The 23,321-nt window shown below is 40.8% G+C and overlaps 1 protein-coding gene across 3 annotated transcripts in view; it reads right to left on the bottom strand.

The window, feature by feature from the left end:
- The window catches only part of TBCE (tubulin folding cofactor E), a 114,194-nt gene extending 91,399 nt beyond the window's left edge, over positions 1-22,795 (bottom strand). The window contains exon 1 of one of the 3 annotated variants that reach the window (XM_081241166.1): positions 22,716-22,795. The gene's annotated coding sequence lies outside the window, so the exon portion shown is untranslated. Of the gene's footprint in view, positions 1-22,711 lie in introns of all 3 variants that reach the window. The other 2 variants (XM_081241164.1, XM_081241165.1) reach the window with 2 other exon arrangements.
- Positions 22,796-23,321: the final 526 nt, after the last annotated feature.

Raw genomic sequence — 23,321 nt, 5'->3', positions numbered from 1 at the left:
TTCTCCCTTCCCACTGACAACAGCTTTATTCGTATCTTATAGATACTTCCATACATATTTTATGCATATACAAGCCAATACATTCTTTTCCTTCTTTACACAAATGATGGCATACTATATACATGATTCTACTCCTTATATCTGCATTCAATAATACATGCTAGAAATTTATCCACAGCCATGTCAGGAGCTTTTAAATATTTTATGGCTGCATAGGACTTGTATAGACATAACGATTTATATAACTAATTCTCAAACTGATTGACATTTAGGTTACTCCCAAGTTTTTTCAACTGCAAAAAATACTGCAAGGATTAATCCTGCACATTTATCTTTTACACTTGTGCAAAAATAATCTGTAGGAAACATTCTCAAAATGGGCATTGCTAAGTCAAAGGGTACATGCATTTCTATTTGATGAATAATGACAAATGCCCCTTTCTAGTGGCTGAACCAATTTACAATTCCATTAGCTATGTATAAGCCCCCGTATCATCACAACCTTGCCCTTCACAGAATATTAACACACTTTTAGTTACCTGTCAGTCTGATAAGTGAAATACGTATTTTACTTGCATTTCCTTTTATGAGGGAAGCTAAGCATCTATTCATTTTGATCTCCTTTTCTGTGAACTGCCTGTTCAGAATCCTTTGTCCATTTCCTATTGGTTTATTGATTTTTTTCTTAATTTGTTTTTAAAATCTAAACTGTTTCCTGTATGGTCTTAATGATGAGATACTACATAATTCCTCAAATAAAATAATCTGAAAAGAATTGAAAGGAGGGACTCTAGCTGATATTTGCACACCCACGTTCACAGCAGTATTATTCACAACAGCCAAAAGGTGGGAACAACTCAAATGTCTACTGATGGATGAATGGATAAACCAAATGCAGTATATACACACAACGGATCATTCAGCCTTAAAAATGAAGGGAATTCTGCCGCATGATACGTGAATGAATCTCAAAAATATTATGCTAAGTGAAATAAGCCAGTCACAAAAGGACAAGTATTGGGGAATTCCCTTGTGGCCCAGTAGTTAGGACTCCACACTTTCACTGCCAAGGGTCCAGGTTCAATCCCCAGTCGGGGAACTAAGATCCCACAAACCACCTGGCATGGCTCAAAAAAAGAAAAGAACAAATATTGTATGATTCCACTTAAAAGAGGGACCTAGAATAGTCAACTTCAGAGAGAAAGCAGAATGGCGGTTGCCAGTGGCTGCAGGGAGGGGGAAATAAGGAGTTGTTTAATGGTGACAGTTTCACTTTTGCAAAATTAAGAGAGCTCTGGAGACAGATGGTGCTGATGGTTGACCAATAATATGAATGTACTTAACACTACTAAACTGTACATTTAAAAATGGTTAAGACGGTATATTTTGGACTTCCCTGGTAGCGCAGTGGATAAGACTCCGCAATCCCAATGCAGGGGGCCCAGGTTCCATCCCTGGTCAGGGAACTAGATCCCACATGCATGCCACAACTAAGACTCAGAGCAACCAAAACAAAAAACAAACCAAAAAAAAGATGGTAAATTTTATATTATCTGTATTTTACTACAATTTAAAAAATAATTTGAAATTTAATTCCCCAAATTTTAGGTTTCATATAACTTCGATTCAGCTTTAACTGGGACACTGAATCTTAAAAGTATGGTAATTCTCCATTTTTCAAAATATACTTTCCTGATACCCAAGGAAGCAGTTTGATTATATTCAACATTTTAATTGTTTAGGGAGACTCAAAAATACTAGAGTTTTGGGATTCCCTGGTGGTGCAGTGGTTAAGACTCCACCTGCCAATGCAGGGGACCGGGTTTGAGCCCTGGGCCAGGAAGATCCCACATGCCGCAGAGCAACAAAGCCTGTGCAGGACAACTACTGAGCCTGTGCTCTAGATCCTGGGAGCCACAACTACTGAGCCTCTGTGCCACAACTACTGAAGCCCGCATGCCTAGAGCCCGTGCTCTGAAACAAAAGAAGCCACCGAAATGAGAAGCATGCGCCTGCAACGAAGAGTAGCCCCCACTCGCCGCAACTAGAGAAAGCCCGCGTGCAGCAACGAAGACCCAACACAGCCAAAAATAAATAAATTAAAAAAAAATAGTACAGTTTCTTTTCCCACAATATTTCAGGATCTTCTACTTCACCTGTTTCTTCCTCCTTGTTAATGAGATTTCAAACCAAAGTAATCTTTCCTCTCATTTTGTTTCTTCCAAGGAATTTAAATGGTCAGGAAAAAAAAAAAATCAGATCCTGTCCCTAGAAAGGAATGGGCATCTAGCAGAACTTAAGATAGTTGAATTCTTCGATCACAACTCTATCTTATTTTTGTGCCACTTTTTTGTTTGTTTTAATATTTGTTTATTAGCACAGTAACAAATGCAGACTTAAGTAGTCCACGACACAGAACCAATCCAGTGAGCAACTCCTATTCCACGCCTTACAGTTAACAGCTTAAGGTATTTTACTACAGGTTTTCACAAGTCCTGATTCAAACCTCTATCTTTTCACAATAAAGTAGATTTGCATATAAAATAAAATACATAAATACTGATTTTCTATATGGTGTCTTATAGCCATGTATCCATTTTAATATATGAGATGAGAGTCTCTAAAAGCGGTTAAGTAGTGGGACTTCCCTGGCGGTCCGGTGGTTAATACTCTGCGCTTCCACTGCAGGGGGCACAGGTTCGATCCCTGGTCAGGGAACTAAGATCCCACATGCCACACGGAGCTGGCCAAAAAAAAGCTGTTAAAAATCAATGTTCCCTTCCAAGAAGGGAAAACAAGTTCCAATTTTTTAAAACAAAAAACTGTAGTCTTGGAAAGACTTTACGTAAAAGGCCATGTGGGTAACCTATACAAAATTAAGCTGTTTTAAATTTACAGACAAGAAACTGAACCCAAATGTCTATTCCTCTCTGTACTGCATTTCAGCTAATATTGCAGAACTAATGATAGTTTTAATAGTTGTTATCACCAATTCTATCTACTGTAGCAAAATACCTTAAGTTACAACAAAATCTTAGGAAATAACACTGAATAATATCTGTTACAGAAATACCCTACTCTTTACCAACTCCCACCCTCCCCCACCCCTTCAAAATCATAAGCAGCTCTGTGACAGACAAATAACATAAAGAGTTGTGAAAACCAGGACTTCCCTCATGGTCCAGTGGGTAAGACTCCATGCTCCCAATGCAGGGGGCCCCAGTTCAAACCCTGGTCAGGGAACTACATCCTGAATGCATGCCACAACTAAAAGTTCACATGCCACAACTATGAAGTCCGCATGCTGCAACTAAAAGATCCTGCATGTCACAACTAAGAGTCCGCATGCTGCAACTAAAGATCCTGCATGCTGCAACAAAGATCTTACGTGCCGCAAGTTAAGACCCAGCACAGCCTAAATAAATAAATAAATTTTTTTTTTTTTTTAAAGAGTTGTGAAAACCCTATTTATGTAGTGTATCTCTTGGCCTACTGTCTGGCCATTCTGTCATGTTCTGCTCTGTTGGTCATATACTGAGAGGCAATACTTCCCACCAAGGGGTCGGCAGGATTACAGTCTGTAAGAAGTGAGCAGATAGAAACGACTTCAGAAACAGCTAGTGCTGGACTCCAATTATCTTTCAATATGTCCAAGCAAATAACTCCTTGGCTGTTAATATTACAGTTCTGTGCCACTTTTGTAATCTGTATTGGGGGAGCAACAACCTTATTCTCCTTCTTACCAAATGATCTATAGCATGATCCATAGATCTCTTCTACTTCTTTCTCCTTTTGTCATTCATGTTTTCCACTCTAATGCCAAAACCCTTGGCTCCAAAGAAGTATATGTACGTTCCTGATATCCACTATCATTCTCACAAATCTTACACTGGATTGTTTTGAACAAAGACATATATTTCCATTCAAATAATGAGCCTATCCCAGCAAATTTTACTGATATTCACAGTACTGCATATATCTTCCTAGCAAGGACCACTGAAATCACAAGTTCAGTTACTGTGCTTTTGCCACAATATCTCTTCCTAAATAAAAATCTGGGGCTATTTCTTCCAGGGCTTTGGTTATCTATCACACTCTCTCTTCCCAACAGCATCTAATTTAATGTTTCATGGGCAACTTTTTCCCTCTGCATAAAATGTTAGCATCCATGCTTCTCAATCAAGTTTTCTTGATTCTTATTGAAAACTATTTTTCCCAGTGCCTCTGAGAGGCAGAATGAAGCTGATCATTATCTGGGAAGACAAGAAAGGAGAAGAGAGGTCAGGATCTGAGTTACTATACATGTTTATTAGGAATAAAATGTGGGAGGGAATATATCTCAGTGGTTACGTCATAACCACCAGAAATTCAGATTGGAGAAGGGTCAAGGTTAATTATCTGGCTTCAATGGATTCAAGAAAGCATAGATGACTCTCCCCCAAAGTGGGGACAGCACAATAACAGACAGTCCAGGTGGATGATTCTCAGAAACCCAAAGCCTGTCTCTAGGAAGGCTGGTCAAAGAAACATAATACAAGTCATGAGACTGGGGATCAGAGGCAACTAATAAGACCAGGAAGTTGGAGTGCTAGGCTGATTACCCATACAGAGCCTAAGCAAGGTGTTCTCTACCTGAGGTCCATAGACTCTCAAGGTATCTCCAAACTGAAGATTTTTCACGAACTTCTAACTGAAATTTAGCATTTCCTAAATTATAAAAATAAGACAAAAAAAAATCAGGTGGATTAGCAGCACCGGTGATCACAAGTATTTATGTAACACTACAGCCATTACAGACATCTCAAAGTAAACGTTACATTCATCACCACTTCAAAATTACAATATTTATTAGACCTGCCACTAGACTGTTATTTAACATATTAATAAAGAAACACACCATTTAAAAAAAAAAAAGGGACTTTCCTGGTAGTCCAATGGTTAAGACTCCATGCTTCCACTGCAGGGGCACGGGTTCAATCCCTGCTTGGGGAACTAAGATCCTGCATGCCATGCAGTGTGGCCAAAAAAAAAAAAAAAAAAAAAGAAAGAAAAAGAAACACACATATTATTATATTACAATTTTAAAAGTATTTTGTTAACTTTATTCCATGTAAATGATTTCATTTGAAATCCTGTTTTTCTGTATTTGAAAACATTCTAAGGAGTTCATAGGCTTCATTAGACTGCTATGAGGTCTCTATTCTAAATAAAGAATCAATTAAGAAAACTGGAGGACATGAGAGGAATTTAGTGGTGAGTCTCCAGCATCAATAACAAAGCATATGATTGAAAATAAATTACAGCACTGTACAAAGTACTTTCCTTTTCCTTATCTTAACTGCACAATATTTATTCAAAATTTTAATAATTTCTCAAATATAACTGGGGTTTTTTTAAAGGTAAGATTACTTTCTCTTCATATATTTATTTATTTTTATTTCTGGCTGTGTTGGGTCTTCGTTGCTGCGCGTGGGCTTTCTCTAGTTGCAGCGAGTGGGGGCTACTCTTCGTTGCGGTGCGTGGGCTTCTCATTGCAGTGGCTTCTCTTGTTGCGGAGCACAGGCTCTCGGTGCGCAGGCTTCAGTAGTTGTGGATCGTGGGCTCTAGAGTGCAGGCTCAGTAGTTGTGGCGCACGGGCTTAGCTGCTCCGCGGCATGTGGGATCTTCCAGGACCAGGGCTTGAACCCATGTGCCCTGCATTGGCAGGCAGATTCTTAACCACTGTGCCACCAGGGAAGCCCCTACTGTGTTATTTTTTAAGAGTGGAAGAATCTTAACTTGGGAAAGGCAAGTAAACAAAGAGCAAGAGCTGCCCCTATGCTGCCAAAATGGTTCTATTTTCTGCGCCTTTCAGCCCAGCATCATCCCCTTTTGGGAAGTGCACTTTCTCTGTCTAGTGGGCTACCATTCCCCCACTACAGGAGTAGACACATGACCCAGGATGGCCAATGAGATGACCCTTCAACCCCGTTTCCTTGCATACAGCAAGTGGTCCATGTGTGAAGATCCTAACCCAAACAGAGCCAATCTTTCAGGAAATGACAATGAAAAAAATTAATAAACAGAAACCTCAGTTAAATAGTCAGGAGACCAGAAAGGGGGAGCTCTCATGCCCTGCAACCCTAGCAGAGCCCAACAGGAGGAAAGACTCCTTTTCCTGAAAGTCCACAGCCAATGGAAAACCATGGACACTTTTACTTAGCCCTCCCAACTTCCTTTCCTCTCTATAAAAGCCTTCTCCTTCCCTTGCCATGTGGAGACTTGCACGTGGCCCACCATGGCTGCAAACCTGAACTGCAATTCTCTGCTGATCCCAAATAAACCCATCTTTGCTGGAGAGATAACTGGCAGTCCACTTGTTTTAGGTCAACAACATGGACCCTTGAAGAGAGGTCTTTCTCTTTCCCAAAATCTTAAAACAAAAGGACTACTTAGGGGCTTCCCTGGTGGCGCAGTGGTTGAGAGTCCACCTGCCGATGCAGGGGACTCGGGTTCGTGCCCCGGTCTGGGAAGATCCCACGTGCCGTGGAGCGGCTGGGCCCGTGAGCCATGGCCGCTGGGCCTGCGCATCTGGAGCCTGTGCTCCGCAACGGGGGAGGCCACAGCAGTGAGAGGCCCGCGTACAGCAAAAAAAAAAAAAAAAAAAAAAAAGGACTACTTAAACCTAGAATAGCTGAGGAACACCTTTGCCACTATGTGTGTTTTTTATTTTCAGAAAAAACTTGTCAAGGCCAAATAGAACAGCAGAGTTGACCCAGCTATGCCTAAAGCCTTTCATTAGCCCAGTTTATTGAACCATGAAATTCCTTCTTTTGTTTACATCAGTTTGACCTGGGATTCTTTCTCCTGCAACTGAAAGAATTCTGAAAAATAAATAAGAATTCAGGTCATTTTTGTTCCTATTTAATGTTATATGGACATTATATGCAGCCAGTGGTCTGGAGAGAAATTCTACCTCTCCAACTACATGCTAGCTATGGGAGACTGGACAACTTAACCTGTGTCTACGGTTCCCCATCTATAAAATGTAGATAACATTAAGACCAAAGGGCTGTTGTAGGAATTAAACGAGTTACTATGCGTAGAATTGTTCAACATATAGTAAACATGTTAGTCATTTAAGATCATAACTCAGACTCCACATTTTTTTATGTTGTTTTATTGTGGTAAAAATCACATAACATAAAACATACTACTTTAACCACACTTAACTGTACAGTTCAGTGGCACTAAGTACATTCACACTGTTGTGCAACTCTCATCATCATCCATATCCCAAATTCTTCACGTTCCTAAACTGAAACTCTATCCCCATTAAACACTAATTCCCCATTTCCCCTCCCCACCCCCCAGCCTCTGGTATCTACCAATGTACTTTCTGAGTCTATGAATTTGACGATTCTAGGTACCTCGTATAAGTGGTCAGACTCTATATTTAAATAAAGGAAAAAATTCCACAAATCAAAAGAAATACAAGGTCAAAATAACAGTAGCTGAGGCTGAAAACAAGATGGCGGAGTAAAAGAACCTGAGCCCACCTCGTCTTACGAAAACACCAAAATGACAACTAACTGCTGAACAGCCATTGACAAAAAAAGACTTGAACCTAACAAAAAAGATATTCTACACCCAAATACAAAGAAGAAGCCACAGGGAGACAGTAGGAGGGGCACTTTCAAAATATAATCAAAATCCCATACCTGCCGGGTGGGCGACCCATAGAATGGAAAATAATATATCACAGAGGTTCTCCTATAGGAGTGAGAGTTCTGAACCCCATATCAGGCTCTCTAGCCTGGGGGTCGGGCATCAAGAGGAGGAGACCCCAGAGCATTTTGCTTTGAAGGCTGGAGGGGCTTTTAGTGCAGGAGCTCCACAGGACTGGGGGAAACAGACTCCACACTTGTAAGGCACATACAAGTTTTCACATGCACTGGGACCCAGGGCAAAGCAGTGACTCCAGAGAAGTTTAGGCCAGACCTACCTCTGGGTCTTGCAGGGTCTCCTGGGGAGGCGAGGGCAGCTGTGGTTCACTGTGGGGGCAAGGGCACTGGCCACTGATGCCCAGGGAATACTCACCAGCCAGCATGAGCTCTCCCACAGGTTGCCATTTTCGCCCTGAGACCTGGCCCCACCCGTAAGTCTGCAGGCTTCAGTGCTGGGACACCTCAGGACAAACAACCAACAAGGTGGGAACACAGCCCCACACATCAGCAGACAGGCTGCCTAAAGTTGACCTGAGCCAACAGCCACCTATAAACACACCACTTGAGACGGCCCTACCCACCGCAGGGACAAGACCCAGCTCCACCCACCACTGGACAAGCACAAGTCCCTCCCACCAGGAAGCCTGCACAAGTCCCTGGACCAACTTCACCCACAAGGAGGCAGACACCAGAAGCAAGAAGAATTATGATCCTGCAGCCTGAGGAACAGAGACAACAAACACAGAAAGGCAGACAAAATGAGAGAGAAGAGAAATATGTTCCAGACAAAGGAACAAGATAAAACCCCAGAAGGACAACTAAGTGAAGAGGAGAAAGGCAACCTACATGAAAAAGAATTCAGATCACTGAGAGTAAAGATTATCCAAGATCTCTGAAAAAGACTGGGGGCACAGACTGAGAGGATACAAGAAATGTTTAATAAAGAGTTAAAAACTTTAAAAAACAAACAGAGATGAACAATAAAATAACTGAAATGAAAAATACACCAGAGAGAATCAATAGCAGAAAAAAAGAGACAGAAGAACAAGTAAGTGACCTGGAAGACAGATCACTGGAAATCACTGACATGGAACAGAATAAAGAAAAAAGAATGAGGGACTCCCTTGGTGGTCCAGTGGTTAAGACTGCATGCTCCCAATGCAGGGGGCCCAGGTTCAATCCCTGGTCAGGGAACCAGATCCTGCATGCTGCAACAAAGAGCTGGCATGCCACAACTAAAGACCCCGCATGCAGCAATGAAGATCCCACGTGCTGCAACTGAAAAAAAAAAAACACTCCACATGCCACAAGTAAAAAGATCCCTCATGCCACAACAAAGATCCCACCTGCTGCAACTAAGAACCCACATGCCGCAACTAAGACCCAGGGCAGCCAAATAAATAAATAAATATTTTTTTAAAAAAGAAAAGGAAAAAGAATGAAAAGAAATGAGGACAGTCTAAGAGACCTCTGGGACAACATTAAATGCACCCACATTCGCATCATAGAAGTCCCAGGAGGAGAAGAGAGACAGAAAGGGCCTGAGAAAATATTTGAAGAGGTAATAGCTGAAAAATTCCCTAACGTAGGAAAGGAAACATTCACTCAAGTCCAGGAAACATGAAGAGTCCCATACAGGATTAACCCAAGGAGGAACACAATGAGACATGTATTAATCAAATTAACAAAAATTAAAGACAAAGAGAAAATATTAAAAGTAACAAGGGAAAACAAACAAATAACATACAGGGGAATCCCCGTAAGGTTATCAGCTGATTTTTCAGCGAAACTCTGCATGCCAGAAGGGAGTTGCACATATATTTAAAGTGATAAAAGGGAAAAACCTACAACCAAGAATACTCTACCCAGCAAGGCTCTTGTTCAGGTTTGACAGAGAAATCAAAAGCTTTACAGACAAGCAAAAGCTAGAGAATTCAGCACAACCAAACCAGCTTTACAACAAACGCTAAAGGAACTTCTCCAGAAGGAAAACAAAATGCCACAACCAGAAACAAGAAAATTACAAATAGGAAAGTTCACCGGTAAAAGCAAACCTACAGAAAAGGTAGGAAATCATCCACACACAAACATGATAACAAAACCAGCAACAGTGAGAAGAGAAGAGTACAAATGCAGAATACTGGAAACACATTTGAAATTAAGAGACCCACAACTTAAAACAATCTTGTATATGTATAGACTGCTATATCAAAATCTCATGGTGGGAATTCACTGGTGGTCCAGCAGTTAGTACTATGCGCTTCCACTGAAGAGGGCCCAGGTTTGATCCCTGGTCAGGGAACTAAGATCCCACAAGCCATGTGGTGTAGCCAAAGAAAACCAAAACAAAATCAAAAAAACCTCATAGTAACCACAGTCTGAAATTTTACAATAAATACACACAAAGAAGAAAAAGGAGGACTTCCCTGATGGTCCAGTGGTTAAGACTCTGTGATCCACTGCAGGGGGTGTGGGTTCGATCCCTGGTGTGGGAACTAAGATCCCATATGCTGCATGGCACAGGCAAAAAAATAAAATAAAATAAAGCCATTGCCAAAATTTAAAAAAAAACAAAAAGATTAAGAAAAAGGAATCCAAACACAACTCTAAAGTTAGTCATCAAATCACAAAAGATAAGAAGATGAAGAGAAGAAAAAATACCTACAAAAACAAATCCAAAACAATGAACAAAATGGCAATAAGAATATACGTATAAATAATCAAAGAAGGGCTTCCCTGGTGGCGCAGCGGTTGAGAGTCCACCTGCTGATGCAGGGGACACAGGTTCGTGCCCCGGTCCAGGAAGATCCCACATGCTGCGGAGCGGCTAGGCCCGTGAGCCATGGCTGCTGAGCCCGTGAGCCATGGCTGCTGAGCCTGTGAATCTGGAGCCTGTGCTCCGCAACAGGAGAGGCCACAACAGTGAGAGGCCCGTGTACTGCAAACAAACAAACAAACAAAATCAAAGAAAATGAAAATGTATTAAATGCTCCAACCAAAAGACATAGAGGGCTTCCCTGGTGGCGCAGTGGTTGAGAGTCTGCCTGCCAATGCAGGGGACACGGGTTCGTGCCCCAGTCCGGGAAGATCTCACGTGCCGCGGAGCGGCTAGGCCTGTGAGCCATGGCCACTGAGCCTGCGCGTCCGGAGCCTGTGCTCCGCCATGGGAGAAGCCACAGTGGTGAGAGGCCTGCGTACCACAAAACAAAACAAAAAAGACATAGAGTGGCTGAATGAATACAAAAACAAGACCCTTATATATGCTGCCTACAAGACACCCCCTTCAGACCTAGGGACACATACAAACAAAGTGAGGAGATGGAAAAAGATTTTCCATGCAAATGGAAATCAAAAGAAAGCTGGAGTAGCAATACACGTATCAGACAAAATAAACTTTAAAATAAAGACTATTACAAGAGACAAAGAAGGACATTACATAATGATCAACGGGTCAATCCAAGAACAAAATATAACAATTATAAGTATATATGCACCCAACACAGGAGCACCTCAATACATAAGGCAAATGCTAACAGCGATAAAAGGAGAAATCACCCATAACACAATAATAGTCGGGGACTTTAACACCCCACTTACATCAATGGACAGATCATCCAGACAGAAAATCAATAAGGAAACACAGGCCTTAAATGACACATCTGACCAGTTGGACTTAAATGATATTTATAGAGCATTCCATCCCAAAGTAGCAGAATACACATTCAAGTGCAAACAGAACATTCTCCAGGACTGATCACATGCTGGGCCACAACGCAAGCCTCAGTAAATTTAAGAAAACTGAAATCATATCAAGCATCTTTTCCAACCACAATGCTATGAGATTAGAAATCAACTACAAGAAAAAAAACAACTGTAAAACACACAAACACACTGAAGCTAAACAATATGCTACAAAACAACCAAGGGATCACTGAAGAAATCAAACAGGAAATCAAAAAATACCTAGAGACAAATGAAAACAAAACCCCAATGATCCAAAACCTATGGGATACACCTAAAGCAACTAGAGAAAGAACAAACAAAACATAAAATTAATAGAAGGAAAGAAACCCTAAAGATCCAAGCAGAAATAAATGAAATAGGGATAAGGAAAACAACAGAAAAGATAAATGACACTAAAAGCTAGTTCTTTGAAACAATAAACAAAATTGAGACCCTTTAGCCAGACTCATCAGGAAAAAAAGAGAGAGGGCTCAAAGCAATAAAATTAGAAATGAAAATGGAGAAATAACAGCTGACACCACAGAAATACAAAGGATCATGACAGACTACTACAAGCAACTAGATGCCAATAAAATGGACAACTAAGAAGAAATGGACAAATTCTTAGGAAGGTACAATCTTCCAAGACTGAACCAGTAAAAAATAGAAAATATGAACAGACCTATCACAAGTAGTGAAATTGAAACTGTGATTTAAAAACTTCCAACAAACAAAAGTCCAGGGCCAGATGGCTTCACAAACAAATTCTATCAAACATTTAGAGAAAAGGTAACACCTATCTTCTGAAATTCTTTCAAAAAACTGCAGAGGAAGGAATACTTCCAAACTCATTCTATGAGGCCACCATTACCCTGATACCAAAACCAGACAAAGATACCACAAAAAAAGAAAATTAGAGGCCAACATCACTGATGGACGGAGACGCAAAAATCCTCAACAAAATACTGGCAAACTGAAGCCAACAATTCATTAAAAGTATCATACATCATGATGAAGTGGGATTTATCCCAGGGATGCAAGGATTTTTCAATATCCGCAAATCAATCAGGGTAATACACCACATTAACAAATTGAAGAATAAAAAACATATGATAGGGCTTCCCTGGTGGCGCAGTGGTTGAGAGTCCACGTGCCGATGAGGGGGACGCAGGTTCGTGCCCCGGTTCGGGAGGATCCCACATGCCGTGGAGCAGCTGGGCCCGTAAGCCACGGCCACTGGACCTGCGCTCCATGGTGGGAGAGACCACAGTGGTGAGAGGCCCACGTACCACAAAGAAACAAACAAACAAACAAAAAAAACATACGATAGTCTCAGTAGATGCAGAGAAACTTTTTGACAAAATTCAACACCTATATATGGTGAAAACTCTACAGAAAGTGAGCACAGACGGAAACTACCTCAACATAATAAAGGCCATATATGACAAACCCACAGCAAACATCATTCTCAATGGTGAAAAACTGAAAGCACTTCCTCTAAGATTAGGAACAAGACAAGGATACCCATTCTCTCCACTTTTAGTCAACATGGTTTTCAAAGTTCTACCCATGGCAATCAGAGAAGAAAAAGAATAAAAGGAATCCAAATTGGAAAAGAGAAGTAAAGAGAAGTAAAACTGTCACTCTTTGCAGATGACATGATACTATACATAGAAAATCCTAAAGATGCTACCAGAAAACTACTATGAATTTGGTAAAGTTGCAGGATACAAAATTAATACACAAAGGGACTTCCCTGGTGCTCCAGTGGTTAAGATCCTGCACTTCCAGTGCTGAGGGCACGGGTTCAATCCCTGGTCAGGGAAGCTAAGATCCTGCAGGGTGCACACCATGGCACCCCCCCCAAAAAGAAACTAACTTAATACACAGAAATCTGTTGTACTTCTACACAGTAACAACGAAAGATCAGAAAGAGAAATTAAGGAAACAGTCCAATTTACCATCGCATCAAAAAGAATAAAATACCTAGGAATAAGCCTACCTGAGGAGGCAAAAGACCTGTACTCCAAAAATTACAAGATGGTGATGAAAGAAACTGAAGATGGGGGGTGGGGGGAAAGAAATTAAAGATGACACAAACAGATAAAAGAATATACCATGTTCTTGGATTGGAAGAATCAATATTGTCAAAATAATTACACTACCCAAGGGAATCTACAGATTCAATGCAATTCCTATCAAATTACCAATGGCACCTTTCACAGAACTAGAACAAAAAATTTTGAAACTCGTATGGAAACACAAAAGACTCCGAATAGCCAAAACAATCCTGAGAAAGAAAAATGGAGCTGGAAGAATCAGGCTTCCTGACTTCAGACTATGCTACAAAGCTACAGTAATCAAAACAGTATGGTACTGGCCCAAAGACAGAAATATAGAACAACAGAACAGCATAGGAAGCCCAGAAATAAACCCACAAACCTATGGTCAATTAATCTATTACAACAATACGACAAAGGAGGCAAGAATATACAATGGAGAAAACAGTCTCTTCAATAAGTGGTGCTGGGAAAACTGTACAGCTACATGTAAAAGAATGAAACTAGAACATTCTCTAACACCATACACAAAAATAAACTCAAAATGGATTAAAGGCCTAAATATAAGACTGGATACTATAAAACTCTAAGAGGAAAACACAGGCAGAACACTGTGACATAAATCACAGAAGTATCTTTTCGGATCCACCTCCTAGAGTAATGAAAATTAAAAAAAAATAAACAAATGGGAACTAATGAAATTTAAAACCTTTTGCACAACAAAGGAAACCATAAACAAAACGAAAAGACTACCCACAGAATGGGAGAAAATATTTGCAAACAAAGCAACCAACAAGGGACTGATCTCCAAAACATATGAACAGCTCATGCAGCTCAGTATCAAAAAAGGGAACCCCAATAAAAAACTGGGCAGAAGATCTAAACAGACATTGCTCCAAAGAAGACATACAGATGCCCAAAAAGCACATGAAAAGATGCTCAACATCTCTAAGTATTAGAGAAATGCAAATCAAAACTACAATGAGGTTATCACCTCACAGCAATCAGAATGGCCATCATCAAAAAGTCTACAAACAGTAGGGCTTCCCTGGTGGCACAGTGGTTGAGACTCTGCCTGCCGATGTAGGGGACACGGGTTCATGCTCTGTTCCAGGAAGATCCCACATGCCGCGGAGCGGCTAGGCCCGTGAGCCATGGCTGTTGAGCCTGTGCGTCCGGAGCCTGTGCTCTGCAACGGGAGAGGCCATAACAGTGAGAGGCCCGTGTACCGCCAAAAAAAAAAAAAAAAAAGTCTACAAACAGTAAATGTTGGACAGGGTGTGAAGAGAAGGGAATCCCCCTACACTGTTGGTGGTAATGTAAATTGGTACAGCCACTATAGAGAACAGGATGGAGGTTCCTTAAAAAACTAAAAATAGAGGTATCATACAATCCAGCAATCCCACTCCTGGGCATATACCTGGAGAAAACCATAATTTGAAAAGATACACGCACCCCAATGTTCACTGCAGCACTATTTACAACAGCCGAGACATGGATGCAATCTAAATATCCATTGACAGAGGAATGGATAAAGAGAATACGGTACATAAAGACAATGGAATATTACTCAACCATAAAAAAATGAAATAATGCCATTTGCAGCAACGTGGATGGACACAGATATCACCATAATAAGTGAAGTCAGAGAAAGACAAATATCACATGATATCACTTACATGTGGAATCTAAAAAAAAAAAAAGATACAAGTGAACTTATTTACAAAACAGAAACAGACTTACAGACTCTATAAACAAATTTATGGTTACCAGAGGGGAAGGCAGGGGGAGGGATAAATTGGGAGATTGGGATTAACATATACACGCTACTATATATAAAATAGATAATCAACAATGACCTACTCTATAGCAGAGGGAACACTACTCAATATTCTGTAACAGCTATATGGGAAAAGAATCTGAAAAATAATAGATATATGTATATGTATAACTGAATCACTTTGCTGTACACCTGAAGCTAATACAACACTGTAAATCAACCATAATATAAAATAAAAAATTAGATTAAAACAAAAATAATGGTAGATGACATGGGGAAGTCTAAACCCAGTGAGCCTAAACCAACAGTAGGTACAGATTCAGTTACCATGTTTCCTACTTTGTTTAGCCACCAAGGGATCCAAGGGATCAAAAAAGATGTTTGACATACAACAGAAAAGTTGAAAACACTGGCATTTTGTGAATTAATTTTAGAAAAAAGTTTTCCAGCTTTACAGACAAGCAAAAGCTAAGAGAACTCAGCACCACCAAACCAGCTCTACAACAAACGCTAAAGTAACTTCTCTAAATCGGAAACACAAGACAAGAAAAGAACCTACAAACACAAACTCAAAACAATTAAGAAAATAGTAATATGAACATACATATCGATAATTACCTTAAACATGAATGGATTAAATGCTCCAATAAAAAGACACAGGCTCGCTGAATGGATACAAAAACAAGACCCATATATATGCTGTCTACAAGAGGCCCACTTCAGACCTAGGGACATGTACAGACTGAAAGCGAGGGGCTGGAAAAAGATATTCCATGCAAATGGAAATCAAAAGAAAGCTGGAGTACCAATACTCATACCAGATAAAGTAGACTTTAAAATAAAGAATGTTACAAGAGACAAGGAAGGACACTACATAATGATCAAGGGATCAATCCATGAAGCAGATATAACAATTATAAACATATATGCACCCAACAAAGGAGCACCTCAATACATAAGGCAACTGCTAACAGCTATAAAATAGGAAATCGACAGTAACACAATAACAGTGCGGGACTTTAACATCTCACACCAATGGACAGATCACACAAACAGAATTATTAATAAGGAAACATAAGTTTTAAATGACACAACAGACCAGACAGATTTAATTGATATTTATAGGACATTCCATCCAAAAACAGCAGATTACACTTTCTTCTCAAGTGCGCATGGAACATTCTCCAGGAGAGATCACATCTTGGGTCACAAATCAGGCCTCAGTAAATTTAAGAAAGTTGAAATCATATCAAGCATCTTTTCTGACCTCAACGCTATGTGATTAAAATTCAAGTACAGGGGAAAAAACATAAAAACCACAAACACATGGAGGCAAAACATAACATTACCACATAACCAAGAGATCACTGAAGAAATCAAAGAGGAAATAAAAAAATAGCTAGAGACAAATGACAATGAAAACACGGCGACCCAAAACCTATGGGATGCTACAAAAGCAGTTCTAAGAGGAAAGTTTATAGCTATACAAGCCTACCTCAAGAAACAAGAAAAATCTCAAATAAACAATCTAAACTTACACTTAAAGGAACTAGGGAAAGAAGAACAAACAAAACCCAAAGTTAGCAGAAGGAAAGAAATCATAAAGATCAGAGCAGAAATAAATGAAATGGAAACAAAGAAAACAATAGCAAAGATCAATAAAACTAAAAGCTGGTTCTTTGAGAAGATAAACAAAATTGATAAACCATTAGCCAAACTCAAGAAAAAGAGGGAGAGGACTCAAATCAATAAATTTAGAAATGAAAAAGGAGAAGCTTACAACACACACAGCAGAAATACAAAGCATCCTAAGAGACTACTACAAGCAGTTCTATACCAATAAAATGGACAAGCTGGAAGAAATGGACAAATTCCTAGAAAGGTATAAACTTCCAAGACTGAAGGATAAAACGGAGCTGGAGGAATCAGACTCCATGACTTCAGACTATAGTACAAAGCTACAGGCATCAAGACAGTATAGTACTGGCACAAAAACAGAAATACAGATCAATGGAACAGGATAGAAAGCCCAGAGATAAACCCACACTCCTATGGTCAACTAATCTATGACAAAGGAGGCAAGGATATACAATGGAGAAAAGACAGCCTCTTCAATAAGTGGTGCTGGGAAAACTGGACAGCTACATATAAAAGAATGAAATCAGAACACTCCCTAACATCATGAACAAAAATAAACTTAAAATGGATTAGAGACCTAAATATAAGACCGGACACTATAAAACTCTTAGAGGAAAACATAGGAAGAACACTCTTTGACATAAATCACAGCAAGATCTTTTTTGATCCACCTCCTAAAATAATGGAAATAAAAACAAAAATAAACAAATGGGATTTAATGAAACTTAAAAGCTTTTGCAAAGCAAAGGCAACTACAAACAAGATGAAAAAATAACCCTAAGGATGGGAGAAAATATTTGTAAATGAATCAAGGGACAAAGGATTAATCTCCAAAATATATAAACAGCTCATGCAGCTCAATATGAAAAAGCAAACAACCCAATCCAAAAATGGGCAGAAGACCTAAAGAGACATTTCTCTGAAGAAGACATACAGATGGCCAACAGGTACATGAAAAGCTGCTCAACATCACTAATTATTAGAGAAATGCAAATCAAATCTACAATGAGGTATCACTTCACACCAGTTAGAATGGGCATCATCAGAAAATCTACAAACAACAAATGCTGGAGAGGGTGTGGAGAAAAGGGAACCCCCTTGCACTGCTGGTGTGAACGTAAACTGATACAGCCACTATGGAGAACAGTATGGAAGTTCCTTAAAATACTACAAGTAAAATTACCATATGACCCAGCAATCCCACTACTGGGCATATACCCAGACAAACCATTAATTCAAAAAGACACATGCAAAAAAAAAAAAAAAAAAAAGACACATGCACCCCAATGTTCACTGCAGCACTATTTACAATAGCCAGGTCATGGAAGAAACCTAAATGCTTATCGACAGACAAACAGGTAAAGAAGATGTGGTACACATATACAATGGAAGATTACTCAGCCATAAAAAGGAATGAAACTGGGTCATTTGTAGAGATGTGGATGGATACAGAAACTGTCATACACAGTGAAGTAAGTCAGAAAGAGAAAAACAAATATTGTATATTAACACATATATGTGGAACCTGGAAAATGGTACAGATGAACTGGTTTGCAGGGCAGAAATAGAGTCACAGTTGTAGAGAACAAACATATGGACACCAAAGGGGGAAAGGGGGGTGGGATGAATTAGAAGATTGGGATTGACATATATACACTAATATGTATAAAATGGGTAATAAGAACCTGCTGTATAAAATAAATAAAATTCAACAAAAAAGTTTTCCAATATGTATTGTTATCTCTCTCTCTCTCTTTTTTTTTTTGTGGTACGCGGGCCTCTCACTGTTGTGGCCTCTCCCGTTGCGGAGCACAGGCTCCGGACGCGCAGGCTCAGCGGCCATGGCTCACAGGCCCAGCCACTCCGCGGCAATGTGGGATCTTCCCGGACTGGGGCACGAACCCGTGTCCCTTGCATCGGCAAGCAGACTCTCAACCACTGCGCCACCAGGGAAGCCCTGTTATCTTTCTAAATGTATTTTGCTTAATCTTTCCTGATATTTGTTCTAAATTGTACCAAAATAATTGGCATGAGGTCTGAATTATCACTCACAGACTGACACCTATCAAGTAGAAAACTCAACATCAACAGGAAACAGGCTTCACTGAGATTAGAAACTGTAGTCACTAATCCTGGCTCGGGAACTTACAAGCAGTGAATCCTGACATTCCTTAACCTTCCTCTGTCATGAAGAACATAAGCAAGTAGAAGACATGCACTTACAGGAAATCAGAGTTTAATTAGAAGAGATAACTAACAGCAAACAATTAAGACCTATAATTAGTAATGTAAGGATCAAATTCAGTGATGAAGAAGAAACAGGTGGGTTAAGAGTGAGGCGGACTCCATGTGGAAAGCATTCCCTGGTTAAGCTGACAGAAATGAGCAGCAGAAATTAAGAGAACAAGCTTTCCAGGTAGGGAAATGTAAGAGGGTTTCACTGACGTTTTGGAGGTTCATGATGGGAGACTAAAGAAAGTGAAAATGTAAGGGCAAAACATGTCATTTGCTTTCAAATGACCACCTAAAATGTAACAACTTCTGAGTATTTAATAGCCCAATTTTAAAGAATCCCACCTGCTGTCCTTTTTAAAAAGAAATTTGTCATAAAATATACATTCCATAAAATATATCACCTTAACCATTTTTAAGTGTACAGTTCAGTGGCATTAGATACATTCACACTGTTGGGGAATCAATCACCTAAACTTTTTCGTCTTGCAAAACTGAAAGTCTCTACCCATGAAACAACTCCCCATAGCCTCCTCTCCCAGACCCTACCTTCCATTTCTATTAACCTGACTGCTCCAAGTATCTCACAGAAGTGGAAGCACACAGTATTTCTCTTTGGTGACCGGCTTACTTCACTTAGCATAATGTCCTGCTGTCCTCCATGCACGTCATAGCTAATGTCAAAGCCTGTGTACAAGTTCTACTACATGCTCACAGTAGTTCCTTGGCCCTCGCACACTGAATTGTCTCATCATTTTAAGCAGCTCCTCCAGAAAGCCTTAGGCTTTCTGAAGAGGCTGTAGACATGTCTTCTCTCTCAAACACCAATGACTGAAATCCACACCAAACCCACAATTTTTATGATACAACTATATGAAACAGAAATAATAAAATTAATGAACCAATCAGTGCCTTTTCTCTACACACTTTCAAATACCACCAAATCTTCCCCAATCACTCCTCCACAAATTTATTCCAGCTGCTCCTAATAACCAGCAAACTGTTAAATTCCCTCTTTTCTGGTAGCCTCTACCTATTTTATATTCATTTCACACTTAATAATGTCTATGATATTATTTTCTAATGGACTCTTTTGTACATTTCCCAGCAAAATGCTAAGGTAGGGAAAGTATCATATACTTTTTAAAAAATAAACTTTGGAAGGCTAAGTAAACAGTAGATATTCTATTAAGCTGTATGACAAATTTACTTTAATAAACCAAAAAGGAAAAAAATCAAGACCACCAGAAAATAGTAACAACTACTAGTTTTACTGTTGAACGTTTACATCTTATGAAAATAAGTACTGAGGTGATCCAGGAAGCCTGTTAAAATCAGTAGCTCACAGGTAAAGACAATATTGTTCTGCAAGGTTAAGATTCTGATTAGATAAATTAAAAGGTTAACCACTATAAGAACAGAAGTAACATATATATAGTAACATATCTTCCAAACAAGTAGAAGGGGAAAAGTGAAGAGAGAAAACAAGACAAAACCTCAATTCAAAAAAAGGCAAGAAGGAGAAAGCACAGAAAGTACAAAGTATCAGATGGCAAAAAAAAAAAAAAAAGGCCAAATCCATTTTTTCAACAATTATATTATGGAGAGCCCACTAAAAGCCAAATATTGTTTTAGGTACTAGGGATACAGCTGTAAACAAAACACAGAAAAATAGCTGCTCTCATGAAACTTCTATCCTAGTGGCATAAACAGTAATGAAGCAGAAAAATGAATAAATCACATGGCACGTATTATGGTAATAAGTACAAGCGGAAGGAGTACAATGGAAATATAAGGGAAGGCTACGTCAAGGAAGACCTCACTGAGAAGGTAATATTCAAAAAAAAACCCCCCCAAAAAACAGGAGGGAGGTAAGGGATTAAACCATGTGGACAAAGGAACTGCAAGTGTAAACATCCTGAGGTTAGGATGTGCCCGAGGCAACAACATAGAGCAAAGAGGGAGAGTAGCCAGGGATGAGATCAGAGGGAAAGCAAGGGCCAGGTCATACAGAACCTTGACGGCCACTCTAAAGAAACTGGCTTTTAATCTGAGTAAAATGGGTAGTCCGTGCAGGATTTTTTTTTTTTTTTTTTTTTTTTTTTGCGGTACGCGGGCCTCTCACTGTTGTGGCCTCTCCTGTTGCGGAGCACAGGCTCCGGACGCGCAGGTTCAGCGGCCATGGCTCACCGCTCCGCAGCATGTGGGATCTTCCCAGACCGGGGCACGAACCCGCGTCCCCTGCATCGGCAGGCGGACTCCCAACCACTGCGCCACCAGGGAAGCCCCGTGGAGGATTTTTTGAGAGGAGGGAGATAATCTGATTTTTTTTTAAAAAAAGAATCACTCTACATGCGATGGAAAGACTGAAAAAAGAAAAAGCAGACTATTTAAGTGGCTACTGCAGAAATCCAGGTGAGAGATGGCTGTAATTTGAATAAGGGACGGTGCTGAGAAGGGCTTGGGACTCTGGATAGATTCTGAAGGCCGAGTTCTTGGATTTGCTGATAGATTACATGTGTGGTGAGAAAGAAATGGGTCAAGGATGATGCCGAAGGTTTATAAGTACAATCAGCCTGCCAGTCAAAAGGCTGAGGCTGTCCACTTGGTTTAAAAAAAAAAAAAAATTTCCCATCAATATGCTAGTTATAAAAGCATACGTAAAGGGACTTCCCTGGTGGCACAGTGGTTAAGAATCCGTCTACCAATGCAGGCGACACGGGTTCGAGCCCTGCTGCGGGAAGATCCCACATGCCGCGGAGCAACTAAGACCCGTGCGCCACAACTACTGAACCTGCGCTCTAGAGCCAGCGAGCCACAACTACTGAGCCCGCGTGCCGCAACTACTGAAGCCCGCGCACCTAGCGCCCGTGCTCCACAACGAGAAGCCACCACAATGAGAAGCCCGCGCACCGCAAAAAAGAGTAGCCCCCGCTCTCAGCAACTAGAGAAAGCCCGCGCGCAACAACAAAGACCCAACTCAGCCAAAAAAAAAAAAAAAAAAAAGAAAAGATATATTTACAAAAAAAAAAAAACCCTAAAAAGATGAAAAGTTGAGCCAAGTATCAAATGACAGTGGCCATGGATATATTAACTTCAGACAAAAGACAAGTCTGTTCTCACCCACAACCTAGAATAGTCCCCGGCTGGTAGTGAGTAATATGCAAAACCTGTAAACGTTCTCCACCTACTTAACGTTATTTCTCCTGCATCACAAATGTTAAAGGATTTGGACGGTCAGGGCTGTTTCTCTAACCTGGCACCAAGTCGTGGGTCGCCTGTGCCAGTTTCACCTCTTGCAGAGTGACAAGTCAGTATGAAGTTCAGTGCGGGGCTTCCACTCCCGCTCGCCCGCCACGGGCCCCGGCCCGGGACCCCGCTCGCCCCCACGAATGCCTCCTCTGGACCCGGCGCAGCCGGGTTCGCTCAAAGCCCCAGGAAGCAGGCAACGCCCGGCCACCTGGGAAGTTTCTAAAGGGAAAACAGACCGAGAGCCTCGCAGGCGTGCACCGGTCACGAGCCAGCCAGGTACGCACGCCTCCCTCCGCTCCCCAGACCCCGAAGAAACTCACCTACCCGCGGTCCGCCAGGGTGGTCTGAGCGGCGGCCCCCGCGTCGCGTCTTGCCCCAAGGCAGCTTCCGGCTGTGGGCGGAAGTGCTCCTTTAGGAAGATAGGAAGTCCCGCCCCCTCGGGAAGGAGCGGCGGCAGCTGGAGCTCAGCGGTGGTAATCAGCGAGGGCCTGGGGAGCCAAAGGTGTGGTCAGACCGCCCAAACCCAGCGGAGCTCGCCGCTCCTGTGCTGCTCCAGCGAGTCCCCGAAACCCGGGATGACAGAACGACGCAAGGGACGCGCAGGTTCCAGTTTACTTGTTATCCCGGAAGCGAGTTACAAGTCCTGTATGAGATTCAGTTGTACGTTCATTGAGAATCTACCACGTAGGAAGCCTGTGGTGGTCACAGAGAAGAATGTAGGGTTGATTCCACAAAAACTAGGGGAAGAAAATTAACTCGATGAATCGCAAAGCAGGATGAAAGTAAATGCAGTAATAGAAAACGCAAATTCCGTAGGCATGTTAATTTCTAAGAGTTTTCTCGTATCTCAAGAGTTGTGAGGATCAAATGAGATGATGCATAAATAAACGTTTAGCCGTGGAGCCTGGTACATGATTAAAGCATATAATA

The sequence above is a fragment of the Mesoplodon bidens genome (genome assembly GCF_964165515.1).
Source record: "Mesoplodon bidens genome assembly, chromosome: 1".
Classification (NCBI taxonomy): Eukaryota; Metazoa; Chordata; class Mammalia; order Artiodactyla; family Ziphiidae; genus Mesoplodon; species Mesoplodon bidens.
Note: the sequence above shows the minus strand (reverse complement) of the source record. Positions and strands in the feature narration are given on the sequence as shown.